The following is a 17,092-nucleotide window of genomic DNA, read 5'->3' on the forward strand; positions in this document are numbered from 1 at the left end:
ATAATTAGCTAAAACCCCAGTGAAGATACTAAAAATAAGTCCCCTAATAGATTCTTCCAAATTTGAATACAACCTAAAATTAATCATCTATAATTACCAAACCTAATTTAATTAAAACTAGCTGCTTGCCATCTGCTCTTATTTGTATAAATTTAAGAATCTACTATTTCATATAAAATTCCTCTATTTAACAAATTACATCAAGCATAATTATTATGTAATTAATCTCTGTTCAAATTACATTTGTTGCCACTTGACAGAAAAGTAATTTATTTGATGAAAAAAAGCAGTTGACCAACTAATTACTCTGTCAAATTGGGGTCTTTAGTTTCACTGCCTCAACATTTAAAGAACAAAAAAGTTATTTTTGTTAGAGAAGAATTTCATTTGAAATGTGAAATCAAATGAGTGTCAGAGCAGAACTAAGCCTGGAGAGTGATATTTGAAAGGAATAATTTCTATGGCATATGAATTCAAGGCCTTACCTGGATCAGTGGGCAAATAAATTCATAGGAAAAACATCCCATGAATCATTAAAAATTCATCATTTCAGGAATTATCCAACCCAGGAAAATGTTTTAAAAATACACAAATGCTGACAAAGGCACGCTTTCTATAATATGATTAATCATCATTCTACTTTCTAATTTTTATTCCTTTTCAATTGATAAATGTCTCAAAAGGAGAACTAAACAACTGAATTTGAAAAGAAAATAATGATTTTTAGGAGGTTGTTCTATAAAGCTAGAACAATTGGTGTAAAATGCCGTTGTAGAATTTCTATTTGACATTGCCCAGAAAACATGAGTACATGATGTTTTTGAAACCTGAAAAGAAAATCCAAGAAGCTAAGGTATTAGGGGTATTTATAAGTGAGGAAAATTATTTAAAATCCTTAATATAATAATGCGATTCAAAGAAAGATGAAATTTCCACCAATATATGACTAAGAGCAATTTTCCCAATGGAGAAGTAAAAAGAAGATATAAATCATTTTCAGAACAAGAAATGCAAATGATTAATGACCATCTGAAAAATATTAAAAATCACTAATAATTAGAGAAATGTAAATTAAAATGACTCTAGGACTTTCCCTCAAAATGCAAAAAGAGTCAAAATTGAAGAGGTTTTGGACCTTTACTCAGAAAGACCGATCTTCCTGAGCTTAAATCCAGCTTCAGATGGACACTTATTAGCTGTGTGGTCCTGGACAATTCATTTAGCTCTTTTTTGCCTACGTTTCATGTGAAAAATTTGCTGGAGAAGAAAATGGCAAACCACTATGGTATTTCTCCTAAGAAAACCAAAATGGGGTAAGCAAGAATCAGACACTATTAAATATCAACATAGAAAGATAAGGCCCTCTAATACACTGCCAGTAGAACAAAAAATTGGTCTAACCATTCTGGAAAATAATTAGGAATATGGAAAAATCTTGACTTAGTGATCTCACTGCTAGAAATATATCTCAAGGAGGTCAAAGAAAAATCTCAATTTTAACAACATATATTCATAATAGCCCTCTTTGTCATAGTATAAAGTGGAACAAAATTTATTTGTTTGGGTTCCATCTTCAATATAAGATATCATCCTAACAAAGACACTAAAATACATCTCCTAAGAGATTATTTCATTTGGAACCAACCTAAAATTACACATCTATAATTACAAAATCTAATTTCATTAAAACTATTATTGTGATATTATTGGGGAAAATATAGTAGTAAGACCTCTGTAGATCAGATACCCACAAAAGATCATAAGATTTTAGATCTCAGCTAGGTTTAACATGATTCAGCTAACTTTTTTCATCTCCCATTGATTGGTCAAAAGTTGGACAAATTGTGGTATAGTAATAATACTATATTATTACACTATAATAAAGGGTGAGGGAAAAAGCATTTATTAGGCACTTACTATGTACTAGGCACTGTGCTAAGTGCTTTATAGATATAATTTCACTTGAATGGGAAGAATTAAGAAGAACATTAGAATAATCATATGAATTTATGGCATCAAATGAGATGACATATGGAGTACTTTGCAAACCTTAAAGCATTATATAAATAATAGCTATTATTAATGCTAGTAATAGTAGTAGTAGTAGTAGTAGTAGTAGTAGTAGTAGTAGTAGTAGTAGTAGTATTGACAGAACTAGAAAAACAATATACACAAGGGCTACAATAGTGGAAAAAACCCAGCAACACTAAAATATATCAGAGTGGCAATGGCACAATGGATAGAGCTCTGGACCCAGACTAAGGAAGACCAGAGTTCAAATTTGGCCTCAGACACTTACTTGATGGGAAAGTCACTTAATCTTGTTTGCCTCAGTTTCCTCATCTGTAAAAATGAGTTGCAGAAGGAAAAAAAAAACCACTCTAGTATCTTTACCAAGAAAAGCCCAGATAGGATCACAAAGAGTCAGATACAACTGAAATGACTCAACAAGAAGAAAGTACATCAAAACTTACTGGTATGATGACCAACATCAATTCCAGATGATGAAATGTACCTCTCTTTTCTTGATTGATATAGTGATTTAAGGTGTAGAATGGAGCAGATGGCCAATATGTATGGGGGGGGGTGCTATAAAGGTAGAAATGACAAAGAAAAGTTGAAAATGACCAAAAAAAGTAACAAAGTCAATATTTAATCAAAGGATTTTAAAAACTTTCTTAAGGTAAATGTTAATACTTTCCTAGATTGTCCAAAGTTGCTTTGATTTTGAGAATAAGTGAAGGTGTAGATATGTTGCTGAAAATTAGAGGATGGTTAAGACAAATTTTGGGGGGCAGCTAGGTGATTCAGTGGATAGAGCACCTGACCTGGGGATGGGAATTCCTGGGTTCAAATCTGGCCTCAAACATTTCCTACCTGTGTGACCCTGAGAAACTCACATAATACCAATTGCTTAGCCCTTATTGATGTTCTGCTTTGGAACAATACTTAAAATTGAAAAAAGGTAAAGGTTGTTTTGTTTTGTTTTGTTTTAAAGACAGAACTGCTTAGGATGCTAAAGGTTAGAACAAGCACCAGGTAACAAAACAAAGCAGATCCAAGGCATGTCTCTGATCTGTTAGTACCACAGTGGGACAAAACTGGCATTAGAAAACAAAAAAGAGGGAGGTGGAGTCAAGATGGCAGAGAAGAGACAGCAAATATTCAGACCTCTGAAAACCCTTCCTTACCAATTACAAACTAAATGCTCCTAGGGGACTGAAAATCAAATCTAACAACAAGACAGAGCCAAGGAACCCTCCTGCTGAACTCAATTCAAAAGGTAGTCCCCCCCCCAGTCAGAATTTGAGAACACTCGGGTTTAAGGGAAAGGAAGAAGGAAAGTCACAGGACCCCTCCCCCACCTAGAGTGCTAAGCCTCCAGTGGCAGCAGGGACCTCTGGGAAGGCAAAGGTGGTGGCCTGAAGGGAGTACCTTGAGGACAAAGCTGTGCCAGGCTCAGAGCATCAAACATAGGCAGAGGGGGAGCAGTTAGAGAAGGAGCACAGAGAGGGCAGTCTAGTTGCAGCAGCGGAGAGCCTCCATATTGTGCCCCCTTCTAGGAGGATTTGGTATCAAGGCACATCCAGCCCAACCTAGCTGGACTTAATCCCATCAAAATCTCCAGAGGGCAGGGAAACTCAAGCTCCAATAACCATCCCCCATAGACTGGGTTGAGAGTTTTTCTGACAAAGTTCCAAGAGGGAAGACTGACAGAAAAGCCCAAACCAAAACAAAAAAAAAAATGAGAGGAGAAAGAGTGCAGACAACTGCAGGGAGTAAAGAAAGGGTAAATATGAGCAAACAACAGAAAAAGAAAAAAGAAATTACAATCGATAACTTCTATGCAGGCAACGAACAAAGAGCAAACAGAACAGAGAAGGAGGAGGGAATACCATGCAATAAAACAGAAAACCCAGCAAATTGGACAAAGGCTTTGGAAGAACTCAAAATAAAATTCAAAACACAATTAAGAGAGGTTGAAGACAACTGGGAAAAGAACTTAAAAAGTAAGGCAAGTCATCTGGAAACAGAAAACAGTGTCTTGAAAGCCAAAATCAATCAGCTTGAAAATGAGGCAAAGGAGATGAAAGATCAGAAGGAGAAGGATGACCAAAAAGCCAGGGATGAAATCCAGTATTTAAAATCCAGAATACAACAACTAGAAGCAAGCAACTTCATAAGGCAGCAGGACACTATAAAACAAAATCAAAAGAATGAAAAAATTGAGGAAAATATGAAGTATATCATTCACAAAACAGAAGATTCAGAAAATTGTTCCAGGAGAGACAACTTAAGAATCATTGGTCCACCAAAAGACCATGACAAAAGAAAAAGCCTGGCAAACAAGTGCAAAAGAGCAGAAATAATAAATGTCACCTTCTCAGATCAAAATGCAATGAAAATAATAATTAGTAAGGGTACATGGAGAGGCAAATCAAAAATTAATTGGAAACTAAACAATACAATTCTCCAAAACGGGATAGTCAAAGAACAAATTATAGAAACAATGAATAATTTCATTGAAGAAAATGACAATGATGAGACATCCTTTCAAAACCTATGGGATGCAGCCAAAGCAGTACTCAGGGGCAAATTTATATCCTTGAGTTCATATATTAACAAATTAGGGAGGGAAGAAGTCAATGAATTGGGCATGCAAATAAAAAAAAAACTAGAAAATGAACAAATTAAAAATCCTCAGATGTAGACTAAATTAGAGATTCTAAAAATCAAAGGAGAAATTAATAAATTTCAAAGTCAAAGAACTATTGATTTAATAAATAAGACTAGAAGCTGGTACTTTGAAAAAACAAATAAAATAGACAAAGTACTAGTCAGTCTTATTAAAAAAAGGAAAGATGAAAACAAAATTGACAGTATCAAAGATGAAAAGGGAGACCTCACCTCTAATGAAGAGGAAATTAAGGCAACCATTAAAAACTACTATGCCCAATTATATGGCAACAAATATGGCAATCTAGGTGATATGGATGAATATTTACAAAAATATAAATTTCCTAGACTAACAGAGGAAGAAATAGACTACCGAAACAACCCCATATCAGAAAAAGAAATTGAACAAGTCATCAAAGAACTCCCTAAGAAAAAATCCCCAGGAACAGATAGATTCACAAATGAATTCTATCAAACATTCAAAGAACAACTAATCACAATATTTTACAAACTATTAGAGAGAAAAAGCCAAGAAGGAGTTCTACCAAATTCCTTTTACAACACAAATATGGTACTGATCTCAAAGCCAGGCAGGTCAAAAACAGAGAAAGAAAACTATAGACCAATCTCCTTAATGAATATAGATGCAAAAATCTTAAATAGGATACTAGCAAAAATATTCCAGCAAGTAATCATGAGGGTCATTCACTGTGACCAGGTAGGATTCATACCAGGGATTCAAGGATGGTTCAATATTAGGAAAACCATCCACATTATTGACCATATTAACAAGCAAACTGACAAAAATCACATGATTATCTCAATAGATGCAGAAAAAGCCTTTGACAAAATACAACACCCATTCCTATTAAAAACACTAGAAAGCATAGGAATAGAGGGGCCTTTCCTAAAAATTATAAACAGCATATATCTAAAACCACCAGCAAACATTTGCAATGGTGATAAACTAGAAGCCTTCCCAATAAGATCAGGAGTGAAACAAGGATGCCCATTATCACCTCTATTATTTAACATGATACTAGAAACACTAGCAGTAGCAATTAGAGAAGAAAAAGAAATTGAAGGTATTAAAATAGGCAATGAGGAGACCAAGCTATCACTGTTTGCAGATGATATGATGGTCTTCTTAAAGAATCTTAGAGAATCAACCAAAAAGCTAGTCAAAATAATCAACAACTTTAGCAAAGTTGCAGGATACAAAATAAACACATATAAGTCATTAGTATTTCTATATATCTCCAACACATCTCAGCATCAAGAATTAGAAAGAGAAATTCCCTTTTAAATCACCCTAGTAGTAGTAGACTCTTGGTAACCGAGGATGACACTTGTCTTTGTGCGCTTTCATCTGTGATGTAGATGAGTGTGCACAAAAACACTTGTGTGTGAAGGAGATTTAAGTGGAAAAGTCGATGCACAGAGACAGTCCCACTCTCTCAGCGTTGGAACCCTGGGTCCTGTGGCACAAAAAGTCGTTACACCTGGAAACTTCCTCAGCTGCATTGGATGGCCATGTTGTCTTTTGTGCTCCAACATACCCTAAACACTCCACAGTGCTTTGCTGTGTTGCCCTCTCAGCCATTGAACCTTCTTGTTGGTTTCTTCCATCTGTTCCGCCGAAGCAGTCTTCACATGCTGGGTGAGCAAGGCCCTGGTTCACCAGGAGTCGATGACCCAATGGCTACCCTCACAAGGTTTAGCCAGCCTGTCGAAGCCATTGCCCGGGGTGCGGCCCCTGCCGCATGCTAGCAGCTACTGGGAGCCACAAGTGAGAGCTGGGTGTCAGGTGGGGGTCAGTGGCTGGAGAGCTGCCCTATGAGGGCATGACAAGCCCTTCATACCAGAGGTACTACCCCTCCCTGAACACCCCATACACCCCAGACAATATAAAATACTTGGGAATCTACCTCCCAAGACAAACACAGGAACTATATGAACACAACTACAAAACACTCTCCACACAATTAAAACTAAATGTAAACAATTGGAAAAACATTGATTGCTCATGGAAAGGATGAGCTAACATAAGAAAAATGACAATCCTACCCAAATTAACTTACTTATTTAGTGCCATACCCATTGAACTACCAAAAAAACTTTTTCATTAAAAATCATTAAATTAGAAAAAACCATAACTAAGTTCATTTGGAAGAACAAAAGATCAAGGATAGCCAGGGAAATCATGAAAAAAAAAAATGTGAAGGAAGGAGGCATTGCGGTCCCAGATCTCAAACTATGCTATAAAGCAGTGGTCATCAAAACAATTTGGTACTGGCTAAGAGACAGAAAGGAGGATCAGTGGAATAGACTTGGGGTAAATGACCTCAGCAAGACAGTCTATGATAAGCGCAAAGATCCCAGTTTTGGGGACCAAAACCCACTTTTTGATAAAAACTGCTGGGAAAATTGGAAGACAGTGTGGGAGAGATTAGGTTTGGATCAACATCTCACACCCTACACCAAGATAAACTCAGAATGGCTGAATGACTTGAATATAAAGAAGGAAACTATAGTAAATTGGGTGAACACAGAATAATATGCATGTCAGATCTTTGGGAAAGTAAAGACTTTAAAACCAAGCAAGAGTTAGAAAAAATCACAAAATGTAAAATAAATAATTTTTATTACATCAAATTAAAAAGGTTTTGAACAACCAAAACCAATGCAACCAAAATTAGAAGGGAAGCAACCAATTGGGAAACAATCTTCACAATAAAAACTTCTGACAAAGATCTCATTACTCAAATTTATAAAGTGCTAAATCAATTGTACAAAAAAATCAAGCATTCTCCAATTGACAAATGGGCAAGGGACATGAATAGGCAAATTTCAGTCAAAGAAATAAAAACTATTAATAAGCACATAAATAAATGTTCTAAATCTCTTATGATAAGAGAAATGCAAATCAAAACAACTCTGAGATATCACCTCACACCTAGCAGATTGGCTAACATGACAGCAAAGGAAAGTAATGAATGCTGGAGGGGATGTGGCAAATTTGGAACATTAATACATTGCTGGTGGAGTTGTGAATTAATCCAACCATTCTGGAGGACTATTTGGAACTATGCTTAAAGGGCGCTAAAAGACTGCCCTTGGATCCAGCCATAGCACTGCTGGGTTTGTACCCCCAAAGAGATAATAAGGAAAAAAGGCTTCTACAAGAATATTCATAGCTGCACTCTTTGTGGTGGCAAAATATTGTAAAATGAGGGGATACCCCTCAATTGGGGAATGGTTGAACAAATTGTGGTATATGTTGGTGATGGAATACTATTGAGACCAAAGGAATAATGAACTAAAGGAATTCCATGTGAACTGCACAACCTCCAGGAACTGATGCAGAGTGAGAGGAGCAGAACCAGGAGAACATTGTACACAGAGACTGTTACACTGTGGTACAATCAAATGTAATGGACTTCTCTATTAGTGGCAATGCAGTGATCAGAACAACTTGGGGAAATCTATGAGAAAGAACACTATCCACATTCAGAGGAAAAACTGTGGGAGTAAAAACACCAAAGAAAAACAAATGCTTCATCACATGGGTCGAGGGGATATGATTGGGAATGTAGACTAAATGAACATCCTGGTGCAAACAACAATAACACGGAAATCAGTTTTGATCAAGGACACATGTAATACCCAGTGAAATGCACGTCAGCTACAAGGAGAGTGGGGAAAGGAGGAGGGAAATAATATGATTCTTGTAACCAAGGAATAATGTTCTAAATTGACTAAATAATTTATATTTTAAAAAAGAAAACAAAAAACACATTGAAAAAGGGTACAAGTGAGAAACTGGCACCTACCTAAACTCTAAGTAAAAGGCTGAATGGAGTAGGGATAAAAAGGGCTCTGATCATAAAAGCAGGATCCTGTAAATAATCATCATTAAAGATGACTCTCTGCTGTGTGACCAGCACCATAGAGGTAAAGTAGGTTCAAATGAAGAATTTCACAAATATTAGCAGAAAATTTTCACTTTTGCATTTGTGAAACTGTAGCACTTGGCACAGTGCTTGAAATATAGTAAACCCTAAATTAATATATTGCTATCCCTCCATCTATCCATTTATTCATTTTACTGAGGGAGCTCAGTAATGAAACATTGTGTCTGGTTTTCAGGATTTCTGAGATCATAACAAAAATGCATCTCCATCTCAACCACTAAAAATTAAGTCCAGTCCTCAGTCCTACAAAATACCTAAGTTTTTATCATCAAACTACTTTTCTATTTCTCTCCTAAACAAATGCAGGAGGCTTAATGTTCTTGCAGTAACTGATGACTAAGAGCACTGCTATAGATATGAAATCAGAGGTAAAAAAAAACAGATAAAACTTATGCTTTTTTCCTGGGCTGAGGCAGAAAAGATTTTGATTTAAAATATCACAACTCATTTTTTCTCTGATCATGTAACTCAGCAGAAAATCTCCAAACCTTTCTCAATACCCCCTTCCAACCTCCCGCATGCACACACACTTTTTTTCCCCTACTGGGTTAAGAAAAGTCCAGATGGCAGATCTCAGAGAGAACATTCATGGCTGCAAAGGTAGACCCTGGGTCAATGCCAAGATTATCACTTACATGATATCTGCAGATGGTGATTCACCCAATCCAGAAGGAATAATGAGTGTGTAGCATCCACTTCAGCATAATCTAAATACCCAAATGAACCCACAGGGGAAAGGAGTTAATGAAAACAGGAGTTGGGCATCTCCCCAGAGGTAGGAGTTGACTCCCTTACTGAAGATAAGATGAGCCCTGTATCAAAACATATGTACAATGTTGATCTTTGCTATTTGGAGGTGAGGCGCATTTAATCTGATCAGTGAACCTGAAACATGTGCCGCTGGAATTCTGATGTGGAAAGAGTGAAATTACTGGTAGCTTCCCACCCCATCCTCATTGTTTTAATAGGAGAAAGATAATGAAGGAAATGCATACCCAGAGCTCGAAGGACCATTTACAAAATTTTATTTTGCCACTGAATTCTGTATTCAGAGGAAGAACTGGTTGACATATTTCAAACCAAATCCTTTTTTTGCCTTGAGTCTAGGAAAGGAACATACGTCTTCTATCCAGGGGTTTTTTCCTTATCTTGTAGTTCAGTTTTCAAAATTTGTCCAAGTAATACAAAACGGTAAACAGAAAACATAATAAAATTAGGCAGGATAATTATAGCTGATTAATTTTAGCTCTGACTCACATTTCAAAACCCCCAAAGTCCATGTGACAAACTATTGAAGTTACTTCTAACTGGCTGACTAACAGGACCATGATCAATGGCATTGTGACCCACTTCTTTGCCCAGGATAATATAATACCTAGTGTTTGTGCAAACATCATTGATTGCCAGCAATGGTCTTACTCCACCTGCTAAGTTGGCAATGAGAGATTATAAACTGCCTGGCAGAATGAATGGAGAGAAACAGGATCTAACTACTTTCTCAGAATAAGCTAGATGAATTTTTACACTATGTTCTATGGGTGAACATTTCGGAATGGATCTTTGGAAAAGTCAGTTTTATATAAAACTATGGTTTTCAATTTTTTGGTTGTAGGATCTCTTTACCCTCTTAAAAATTGAGGACCTCTCATAAAAAGAGCTTTCATATATGTGGCTTAGAAATCAGAATGTTTTAGTATTATTAGAAAAATAGTCCTGACCTCATAAGGTCTCAAGTCTCCACAAAAGTCCCTGGATCACATTTTGCAAACCACTGGCATAGAAGAAAGAGTGTCGACTTAGGCATAAAAAACTTCAGAGTGCTCTCTACTGGCTATATATTCTTGAGCAATGGACCACGGTATCTTCAACTATAAAATGAGGTATTTGGCCTCAAATATAATAGCAATAATAACAACAATTAAAAAAAACAACTCACATCTGCATAGTGTATAATGACTCATAAAAACTCTTCTAAAGATGATGTGTTTAGGGTAAAGACAGTGAAACAAATATCACTATCCTCATTTCACAGGTGAGATCAATAAAGCTCAGGGACCCTTTATACACCCCCAGTCATGTTGCCTGTAGATTTCATTGTTAGTACCATGTTGGATATAGGATGAAACAACTGAGGAAATAGGTTTGATCTTCAGAGAATATCGATGTATTAATTGATGCATGAAAATTAGATGTAAGCACTGATATAACTCTTGTCTCTTTACTACATCCGTGAGCAGAGGGAGAGAGGGAGGGAAAGAATCTGAATCTCAAAATGTCAGAAAACAATTGTCAAAAATAGTTTCTACATGTAACTGAAAAAAATTCAATTAAAAAGTTATTTTTTAAAATGCTATATTGCCAGTTCCCTCAGGTTCTTTATTTTGCTATAATGTCTTCAAAAAACTTCAAGGTCATTTAAGCATAAGGTAGCATGGTTTATATTCTTAGTCAGGGGACTTTCTTAATTACTGCAGTCTATGTAAAATAAAATATCAAAGTCAGGCATACTAGGTCAGTCAGTCAACTAGCATTTCTACAATATTTTCTTAGTGGTAGAGATAAAAGAAAGGAAAAATGTATTTGTTGTCCTCAGGGAGCTTATAGACTAATGATGGAAACAACCTATAAACAACTATTTACAAGCAAACTATATCCAAGATCAAAGCAAATTTTTCATGAGATGTTCCACAAAGGCTATACTGTTTTTGAATGCTATGCACAAACTGGATAGTCATAAAATTATCACACATCCTTTAAAAATCTTACCAATAAACAGGAATCTGCGCTTCCTCTTGTTTAGATTCTATTTGTTTTCATCTAATGATTAGATCATCAACTGGCCTTCCTTCTCTAACTCCCTCTGACCTTTATAGCTACATTTTTCTCTTCTTTGAAGACATTTACAAATTGCAAAGCCTTAGAGAATCCTGCTCCTTCCCTATGCCTTTGAAACAGTTCAGGGTTTTCTATTCAATTAGCACTTAAAAATTTTCAAGGTCCATTTAAGATTTTTCAAGCTATGTTAAGCAATTTTTTTCTATTTGTTTCTTAAGTGCTTCAAAGACCATTTTCTTCCTAGTTTCGGTCTGAGCTTAGTTAGTCCCTGGAACCTTGGTGCTCAATTATTTGTCCCCCCTCCCAAGTTTTCCATTTATATTGTTCTGCCCCCTGGACTTCCATCTATTGCTGACTGCATACAAAAATGAGTACTGAACCAGGAATCGGGAGCCCTGAAATCTGACTAATATTTCCACTAACATATTGTGTCATGTTGTGTAATCTTACAAGTTTCCCAACTTCTCTACGTCTAATCCCATTATCAAATGGGATAATAACATCTATCTTGTCTGCCATCCAGGACTGTGGAGAGGACCAAATAGGAAAACATTTGAAAATCCTTTGAAAAGTATAAAGCCCTATACAAACATAAGCAATTATTTTTCAGATTTAATCATTTAAGTTTTTATAATTTCATTAAATTATGACAAAGATTAATTTAAAATAAATTATATTATAATACATTTAATTAACATGTGAGTTCATAATATGGATAAGTATAGCCTAACATAATAAAATTTGTTTTAAATATAATGTTGTTATAGATAGAAAGTATAGATTCTAGAGAATTGGTCTCAAAACCAGGAAAATTTAGGTTGAAGTTCTGCCTCTGACACATGCTGGCTAGAGGCAACTAGGTATGTAGTGGATAGAGTACTGGATCTGGGGTCAGAATAAACCTGAGTTAAAATCCAGTCTCAAACACTTATTGGATGTATGACTCTGGATAAGTCATTTCACTTCAGTTCACTTCATATTCTTTATTTTTAAAATGAAGGGTAATCATAAGACCTACCTCCCAAAATTGTTGTGGGGATCCAGTGAGATATTTGTAAAGTTCTTACCACAGTGCCTGCCACATAGTAGGCACTAAATCAATGCTTGTTCTCTTCTCCCTTCCTCTTGCCTATGTGACCCTGGACAAGTGTAGCCTTTCAGTGTTCTAAGCTATGGATTCTATAAAGACTACACATTTCAAAGTGACAATTCACAATTTTAGAGTGTCTTAACTCACCAGGGAGATCCCCCATACCAGTGAAATCCCTTGTCTAGACCGTATCTCAAATCCTTGTAATAATTATTTCTCTTTCCTTCCCACTGTCATTGCCATTTTGGTCATCATGCTTCAATAGTTCAAAAGTAGTGTGAAAGAGGTAGGTTTGCACTATTTCTTACTGGGATGAACGGCATTATGTTCATGCTTGGCTAACCCCAGGAGAAGATTCATTGTCAAAACACAAGCAAGTAAAATGCTTAAATCAGCCGATCCTGTCAAAATCCATGTACCCTAAAGTTTCAATGATCATTTTGTGACTTTATGACATTCTTATTCAATTAAATCCACAGATCCCTCTTCGTTTCACCTTAATCCTAAAAACATACACTCTCAGAGCCTTTTTCTTTTTTCTTCTTTTTGAAACTTTCCCTCTTTCCTAAACATGCAATGATTCAGGTAGAGTCCCATGATTTGTGTGAACATAAGAAGCTCATGCATTCTTCATTTGAAAACAAAAACCTTCTTAGAGACCCTCTCCCTAAGAGGATCCTATGTTTAGTCTGCCTTGCCTGCTTTTCCTTCAATTAATGAAATATATCACTTAAAAAAAAGCTTGGGTCTGGAAGAGCCCTCAAGCAGTCCCCAGTGAAGCCTTCAACCTTTAAACGGCAAAATTGTTGCACATGGTTCATCAAAACCATTAGATTCCCATCTACTCCATTTGTCCCACAGAAATTTGCACTGACCCAGAAAATATTTAGCAAAGCCATCTGCGACATTACTGTCATTACTTTATAGGTTTGCAAACTCAGCTCTCCAGAGACTTTCATTTCCTCTCTGTCACTTTGCCTGCAATTAGGGTATTCTGCCACCACCTGAGCAATGTTCTGTGCTTTGTGGTCTTAGGAGTGAGGTTTCAACCATTGGCATAATTAACTGAGAGATAAGTACAATTTTCCACTCAGTTGTTCTTTTTCAAAAGAAGAATAGAACTGTCTATTAAAACAATATGGAAGAGCAACATTAAAAATTAAAAGCAAAATAAAATAGATAATTGTCATTACATGAAAATGAAAAGATTTTGCGGGAATAAAATCAGTTGTAACTAGGGAGAAGAAGGGAAGTAATCAACAAGGAAAAAAGATTTCATCCAATAACTCTAATAAAGGTCTTTTATATTCAAGATCTATAGAAAATTAATGAAAATATATTAAACTGATCCCTTCTCCAATAGCTAAAGGATATTAACAAATGATTCTTCTTTCAAATATTTAGTTTTTTTCCCAATTACATGTAAAAAACATTCACACTTTAAAAATTTTGATTTCTAAATTCCCTGCCTCTCTCCTCATTGAGAAGACAGGCAATTTGATATAGGTTATATATGTGTAGACATGCAAAAGTTATTTTGATATTAGTCACATTATGAAAGAAAACACAGACAAAATTAAAAGAAAAATAAGTTTTTAAAAAAATATGCTTTGATTTGCATTCAGACTCTATCAGTTCTTTCTCTGGAGGTAGAGAGCATTTTTTCACCATCAGTCCTTCAGAATTGTCTTAGATGATTGTATTGTTGAGAACAGCTGAGTCATTCACAGTTGGTCATTGTAAAATATTGCTGTTACTGTATACAATGTTCTCCTGGTTCTGCCCACTTAATTTTGTGTCAGTTCATGTAAATCTTTTTGGTTTCAATAAAAGCATCTTGCTTATCATTTCTTATAGCACAATAGTAATTCATCATAATCATATACCACAACTTGTTGCCATTCCCCAAATGTTGGGCATCTCTCAACTTCTAATTCTTTGCCACCACAAAAACAAACAAACAAACAAACAAACAAACAAACAAACAAAAAAAACAACCATAAGTATTTTGTACATACAGGTCTTTTTTCTTGGTCTCTTCAGAATATAAACTAAGTGGTGTGCTATTGTGGGGTCAAAGTTGTATAGCCTTTGGTGCATAGGTTCAAACTGCTCTCCAGAATGGTTGAATCAATTCACAACTCCATCAACAGTGCACGAGTGTCCCAATTTTTCCACATTCCTTCCAACAATTGTCATTTTCACTTTAGGCACATTAGACCATCTGATGTGTTTGAAGTGACACCTCAGAGTTGTTTTAATTTTCATTTCTCTAATCAATAGTGATTTAAAGCATTTTTGCATATGGCTATAGATAACTTTTATTTCTTCATCTGAAAACTTCCTGTTCAAGCCATGTAATTGTTTACCAACTGGAGTATGATTTATATTCTCATGGATTGTAACAAATAATTCTTTAAAAAAATCTTTCCTTCCATCTCAGAATCAAAACTGTGTTTTAAAATAGAAGATAGGACTAGGCAAAGGTGATTAAATGATTTGCACAGTCTCACAGCTAGGAAGTATCTGAGACCAGATTTGAACCCAGAACATCCTGTCTCTAGGACTGGTTCTCAATCTATTGAGACTGTTAGTTGCCGCCACAAATAAATCTTGAAAGAAAATTCACAAACTATTTGCAGCCATATGAAAGGTTGTTCCAAATATACTAATATAAATTCAAAACCACCGAAGTTTCACCTTATACTCCTCTGCAAACTGGCAAAGTGACAAAAGGTGGGAAATAGATATTGGAGGAACTGCAGAAAGACTGGTACACTACTTCATGCTGTTAGTGGAGTCATGACTTGAGCCAACCATTTGGGAAAGAAATTTGAAATTGTTGCTTTTAAAAAGTGACTAAAAACTCCATATTCTTTGACTCAGAGGTCTCACCATTTGGCATATATCCCAAGGAGTTCAAAGACAGATCACTTATAAATGAAAATGTCTGTAGCAGCATTTTTTATGATAGTAAAGAATCCAGCAAAAAGTAGATGCTTATCAATTAGGGAATGGCTAGACAAAATGTAGAAAATATAATATTACTTTGTATAAGAAACAATAAATCTTTGACCCAAAAGTCTTAAATATCATCAAAAGATTTTTTAATAATAATTTACTTAGGTTATTTTAAACAAATATAACTCAATGAAGAGCTTTAAATGGCACTCAGGCTTTGGGGACACCATATAATTAATTCAGAGAAGTATGGGAAGACCAAAGTGAACTGAGAAAAGATAAAGTCACCAGAACTATTAAAAGAACACAGAACTACTTCAACAATGTAAGTAAAAGAATAAATTCTGTATAACCCTGAGCAAGTGATAACCCCTTTTGCCTAGTCCTTACCACTCTTCTGCCTTGGAGCCAATACATAGTAATAATTCTAAGACAGAATGTGAGAGTTTAAGTAAAAAGAGTAAATCATTATACAAGCATTTGCTGAGTAATAGTAATTTTGTGGCATTTTAAAGTTTACATAATAGTTCCCTCATCACAACCTCTTTAAATAGGCAGTATAAATATTATTACCCCTATTTCATAGAGAGAAGGGTTCTAAAAGCCAAAGAGGTGAAGGAACTTGCCCAAGTCACTAAGCAAGTATGTTTTGGAATAATCGTTCAAATTTAGTTCTGCTGACTTCAAATTCATTTCTCTCATCTGAAATGATACAATGCTTCTCTGAAAAATAAACATCTGTATTTCATATATCCAGTTATAAATGACTGTCCATTCCAAATACTTGTAGAACAGGTCTCATAACAAAGTTCTTGGAATCAAAATATTCCTCATCTCTTAAGACCCTTTCCCTCTTGACACACTGCTTCAAGTTGTTTTGAGCTCTGTCTGAGGAGAAAAGTAGTCTCAATTACTTATTTTTCTTCTTGCTTCATATTAAAGAAAAGGGGCTCCAAAGTTTCCCCACATCTTCATGGTCTCCTCTCCCTGCATACCCACAGATCTGTGAATACAATAGAAAGTTGATCATAGGATCATTTATTCAGTCATTTTCAATCATGTTCAACTATTCATGACTTAATTTGGGGTTTTCTTGGCAAAGTATATGGCTTGCTATTTCCTTCCCTGGTTCATTTTGCATGTAAGAAAGCTTATGTATGTGTGTGTGTGAGTGCATATAGTGAAGGGGGCAACATATCATTAGAACCCACCTAAGTTTACAAAAGCCTGAAATTTGTCATGATATAGATAATACAGGTTTGTTGGGAGTGGGGTCAGGGGAGGGGGATTGGGTGGCAGAGAACCTAGATCACTATTTAGAAAAGTTCCTCTATGGCAAGAGTTCTTAACTTTGTTGTAGTGTTGTGTACCCTTTCAGCAATATATTAAAAATTATCAACCTCTTCCAAGAATAAGGTGCTTAAATGCATAAAATAAAATGCATAAGATTACAAAGGAACCCAACTATATTGAATTATATGGGAATTTTTGACATACTTAACCCTATTTAGGTTTTAGATGACCAACTACAAGCAAACTTTTGGAATGTGAGTCA

Source organism: Monodelphis domestica, chromosome 2, assembly GCF_027887165.1.
Source record: "Monodelphis domestica isolate mMonDom1 chromosome 2, mMonDom1.pri, whole genome shotgun sequence".
NCBI lineage: Eukaryota > Metazoa > Chordata > Mammalia > Didelphimorphia > Didelphidae > Monodelphis > Monodelphis domestica.